We start from the raw sequence: 6,132 nt of genomic DNA on the forward strand, positions 1-6,132 counted from the left end.
CTTTCTTTACGTTTTCTTTTTTAATGTAATCCATAGTTTGTTGAAACACTGGTGAATAAAAGCATTTGTGATGGATACTGAAGCCTCTGTGCAAGTTTTTCTGAAGCCTCAAGCACAATTTCCAGCTGTATGAGTAATTTATCAGCTGATTATTTCATTGAAGAAGCTGCTGCTGCTGTGACTGCCCATTCAAGAAGCTGCAGACTGCAGAGACCTAGAGCCATTGCAATTGGAGACGTGGCATAGGACGTGTCCTTGAATCGATTGCAGTGTGACACCACCCCTCCCTGCTATGAAGGGGAGGGGCAATGTGGAGGGTTGTGAAGGTAGTTAGCTTAATATGAGACAAACAGTCATCATAATAGCCCTTCAAATTCCTACTATAATTATGTAATCCAAAATGTCTCTCATATCTTGCATTACCATGTGAGCTGTTTTAAAGTTACTAGCTTGGTCACATGAAAAGCTCTTTAAAGATATACAAATTATCCTTTATAATGGTTTTATATTTATCTCTATAGCCTCATTCTGAGTCTTCAAAAGTGAAAATGTATGATTCCTCCATCCCTTGTTTGGTCCACATTTTGGGAAATGTGTGCTCAGACAGGAGAGTTCGAGTTTGCTCTGTTTATGATGTAATAGAAGGAATAACTCCTCCTACTGACCCTCCCTCTGCCCCTGCATGGAGGTGAGCTCCACCCTAATTATTTACTTTGCAGGTGAACAGACATGGTGAAGGCAGGATGAGCCACGCAAAAGTGCATTTTTCCTCCCTTCATCTGAGCCTCTCGGTACACAGTGGGTGGATTTGATCTTTGCTGGTTGTGTGCCAACACTTCATGATTCAAGCACAAACGTGTAAGATGTAAGTTCATATCATTTTGTGTTCCTTTCACTGCATAAGCCTAACTAGCGTATTAAGCTACTGGCTGTAAAAATGTGAGTGTGATGTTAGCATGGAAGCTAGCACTGCTCTGTTGATGTAGATCTGGGGATGTCATCGTTCTTTAGAGCACAACTGCCTACAGGCAGGTGGATGTTTAGCTTTACTGATACTAGAACAGACTCCCATACAGACCAACAATCATTCACAGAGAAGGACCAAACCTTAATGGATGATTACAAATGGGACAGGGTGGGTAGATGACAAAGCGTAAGAACAATGTGTTCATTGACATTTTGAGATCAGGTGCTGATTGTTCATTTGTGAGTATAAAATTTGATAAAACAATTAGTGAAGATTCCTAATGCTGTTAGTGTTCCTCTCTAATTCTTCAAATACATAACCTCACAAACTGATGATTCTGCCAAGTTTATATTAAATTAAAAAAAAATAAAAATGATGTCAAACTTTGTAGCGAGTCAAGGTATTAGCCTAATGCACTCAGGAAGCCACTCAGATAATATCCACATGGCCAAACAATAAAAACATGCTGAGAGAAGGTTATTTGTGGATCAGAGACATTATGGACGAAACCTTGAGTGGAATATTCCATGATTGTATAGATATGCATCCTGTTAAGTCCTGGCAGATAACATTTGACCTGTTAAGCAGAGGCTCATTACAAGCCTGTGTAATAAGGCAGTATTGTTTACTGCTTATGTAACTGTTGAGTTTATGTGATGATTCTGCTCTGATTGATTATTCTCACCCTCAGGCCTCTGAACAGAGGCTATGTACCTATGGAAATTGGGAGGTTGTTTCAGCTGAGCAACTTAAAAATAAATAAATTAACCTTCCTAATTCCCTCTGCCTGAATGTATTTAACTTGAAAAGGCAGTGAAAGTACTGAAATATATTGCCATATATAGCAATAGACAAAATGTCACTATTTTAGGTTAAAGGAAATTTAATTAGATGTGTGGAAACATTTTCAAAAGAGTTCATATTAACAAACCACAGCATATGCATCGTGATGATGTTAAACCCATTAAAGTTGTTGTCATGCCACCTTGAGGTAATCAGTGACACACCTGAACAATTACACTCTCACATCACTGCAGGTGTGGTCCAACCAAATCACATCCATTTATATATCTGTATTTAAAAAAAGGTTTTATGACTTCATCCTCTATAATTCATGACAGGCCCTTTCTCAGACCTATTCTACCATGAGATTATTTCCGACTCAGTAGCTGTGAAGGCAGCCAGAGCTGTTGTAAGAGGTGCATCCACAATAAATTCTCAGTGCTGGCCACTCAATTATTGATTACTTGGATCATTTTTTTCAAAAATGTATGATGCTGCTGTAAGCTTGCAGTATAGCCTGCTGTGTAATTACGTCATGATATAGAGGCTTTTCCCCCCTTTTACCTTGTGATATTGAATAATATTGTCATTTCTTTGTGCGGTCTACCTTCATATTGTACTGCATGTTCTCGAGTTTGGACTTGATATAGCAAAAAATAAACCCCATTACCTTTCTAATGTCATCTTGTATGCCTATGTTCACTGTGAAGATAAATAGTAAATGTTCCTGTTATGATCATGTTAGTGCATTGTGGTACGTATACTGACTGACAAAGTATCCAGAGTGCATCTTGTGTTTTTCCCCTAAACACAGTCTTCATGGGAAGGAGAAAGGATCATATTGTGCGATAAGACAGGGGTTGTTAACCTGACAAGCTGATAGGTCCCGTCAAGGCATCAGTTTAGTTTAGAATCATTTAAAATGTAAAATATAGAAGTCATATTAATGAAAAAGAGTATGAGTTTTCCTGATATATTAACATGTCTGGTAGAACAAAAAAGGATAGTGTTGGAAAAGGGGCAGATTAGTGATACACAGATGACGCACTTAAATAACGTACAGGCAGTTCTAAGCAATCTTGATTATTTATAGTAATGAGGACAAAATGGTTTAACAGCGGAGGTTGTTTTCTTTAATATAAGGAACAAACAAGAGTGCAAACCGCCCCCAAATGCTGCTTCTCCTCTTAGCCGTTTATCTGGATCAGTGATCCTGATCATGGTACCGAGATCATCCACACTTTAATGGCTTGTAAGAAATGTATATCCCCATTACGAACAATACAGTAGGTCCAAATGTATTAGCAACCCCATTTAAAAAAAAAAAATTGCGACAAAATGTTCAATCTTAGTTTGATATAGATGAAACTCAGTGGGGTAACTGAGGAACCAACCCGACACAACTGAGTCAAGTTTTATACAGATCAGTCAATTACGAACTAAGATATGGATTTTTGAAATTTTACTAATTAAGAGACTTTTTGATTTTTTAAACTGAGAAATCAGTATATCAGGGGTCATCAACACGGCCTGTGGGCACCAGGTAGCCCTCATGGACCATGTGAGGGGCTGAGCTCTGATCACCAATGAGCTCCATCTAAAATCTGATTTACTTTCCAGGATTCAAACTCAAACAGAGAAATACATATGAACAATGTAGTTAGTACTTAATTATAGTTAAAAACTGCTGAAAAATGTTTAGTATTTAATTAAACATCTTTAAATGTTTATTTTCACTGAAACATTGTGAGAAATGCATTTAAAGGCACACTGTGTAATTTTGGCCACTAGGGGCGCTAGACCTGTAACTTTCACGTCAAGCTCCCCTAGTGGCCACAAGCGGCGCAGCACTGTCGCAAAAATCAGTCAGTCAGTCGGGCCAGCCTCCTTTGTCTTTTGGTTGTGTATGCAGACAGTAGTTGACCTGTAACTTCGGGATAAGGATCGGTCAGGCTGGGGTGCGAAGCGGAGCTGGGCTAGCACCGCGGCTGGAGGAGCAGACGCTGCCCTCCTCTCCTGCCGCTGGAGGCCTCGCGCTCGGCCCTCCTTGCCGCGTCTGTGGCGCTCCCCCCCAACTCCCTGGCCTCGCCGCAGTCGTCGGCCCCCTTCGCCGAGGGTCTGCGCGGTGGGCGGGGTCGGGACGGACGGGGGACGGGGGCCTCCTCAGAAGCAGTTTTAAACGTTTTCCTCAGGTGAAAACATAGAAGCAAAAGCCTTAGCTCCATGAGCCGTAAAGTGAAATGTTCTCCAGGTATTCTCCAGGTCACATGACCTGGTGAAAGACGGTCCGTCTCTCCAAACTTGCATAGTCGGTATTTCAAGAGGGGAGCCCCGCTCAGAGCATTGATACTGTTAAGTGCTGTATATTGGCCTGAGGAATCATTTAAAATGACCCATATGGGTCAACTCTTTAGGTCAAAAAGTCCACAGTGTTCCTTTAGGTGTTGCAGATCTGGTGTATTGTCAGTGGTATGTTATAAAATATGATAAGATATATTTTTAAAAAGGCAAGATAGATTTTCTGTAAAATGTAATTAAAATGAAACAATGGCATGAATTGGGAGAAATAAATATTTCATGTTGAAACCTCAACATTTCTTACTTTTTCAAATTCTTATTATCTTAGCCTCTAATAAAGTGAAACTGTAGTATTAAAGAAGCACTCTTCTAACTGGTAGCCCTTCACATTATACAGTACCTGTGACGGTAGCTCACCTTTTCAGAACGGTTGATGACCCTTGAAGTATATTGATCAAGATCCCCTATGAAATTTTATTGAATCTTCCATGGCATTAAGTCTATCTTTAGTTAAAAGTTTGTCAAAACCTGTGAAGTACTTTTTAATATAAATATGGAAATTCTAGGAAGTGACTGAGCCAGCAGAGTATGAACCCCCCACTACCATTTGGGTGACGGAAGAAAAAAAGAAATCATTCTGATTTATTAAAGACTACCAAAAGCATTACTACTGCTTGTCAAAACATTTGTATGGATATTTTCTATGTGCAAACATACAGTACAATAAAGGTATGCAATGTGTGAGAGCCTCGATGAATATGCTGTATTCAACAGTATACAACAAAGGTCAACCCCATCTAATATGAACAGCAAACGTGTATTTTTTTTTACTAGTGCCAAAGATGATCCTGCTGTGTGTTGTTCCATAAGCTGAAAGTGTGTCTTCAGCATTTCATCTCTGTGTCCTCACCTTGTGGGGGTTTGTTAAAATGGATGCTGTGACTGATGGCCACCATCATTCTCACATTGGAATCGCCTACGTGCTGTTTAGAAGCAGCGCATGTGTGTGTGAGAGTGATTCAGCAAAACGTGACTGCAGCCGCTACAAAGAGCTGGAGACATGTTGTTTGCTACTAAATCAAACCTACAGCAGCATATTTCCAATAATACATGAATACTCCAGGTTTTTGGAGTATTGGAGGTTTTTTACTCCACATCCCTCTCTGTTCATTAAATTGTAACATAAACCGGATCATTTTCACCCAATTCGTAAGGTCACAGTGAGCTCTATTGCCTCTGTGTAAAAGAGCACTTACAACAGGTCTTATAAAATAATTATGCTCTTGCACTCACACACACTCGTGTGTCTATGGCTTCCATTCCAAAGTACTCTCTTGAGTCTCTCTTGCAGATACTGACAGGTCACATGGAGAGGATTTGTGACTGGGGTGCTGAAGTCTTTCTTTCCACCTGACCCTTCGCTCAGCTTCAAAACAAATAGACACATCCCATTTAAAAACAGAAGTCACACACATGCAGTTTGAGCAAAGGTTAAGGCCCATATACTGTACGCCATACCATTGCAGATTGAGCTATAGTTCAGAATAAGAGAAATGCAGGATTTGTGTCGCCATGTCTAAAGCAGGTAATGTGATCACTGTGATCACTTTCCTATCTATTGGTTACCTTGTTCGTCTTCCTCATCAATGAAATTATAGGTTTTAATCATTTTTGGTGTGGGCATCTGAGACTTCTTTGTGTCAGTATTTGCATACATTTCATTTTTTTTAAATGACAAAATGTGGGAAAGCTTGACATGAAACATATTTTATTAAATATTACCTACATATGTTAATTACATATGTGTAGAACTATACATAGAACTGTAGCACGGTTCCCCAGTTTTGCGTTAAATTATAATTGACAATTTTCATGACAATTACAATTACATAGTCAATTATCTAAACTCAATTACAATTTCATTATGATTATGACAGCAACAGATTTTTTTTTTTAATTACTATTAAAATTGCACCATATTTGTAATTAATTATCAATTACGCGATTGCAGTTATAATTCACCCCAACCATGCTACTGACCAGTCTACCTCATTTGTTGCTATCCGACACGTTATTTCTGCCAA

Source organism: Gouania willdenowi, chromosome 3, assembly GCF_900634775.1.
Source record: "Gouania willdenowi chromosome 3, fGouWil2.1, whole genome shotgun sequence".
NCBI classification, from domain to species: Eukaryota; Metazoa; Chordata; class Actinopteri; order Blenniiformes; family Gobiesocidae; genus Gouania; species Gouania willdenowi.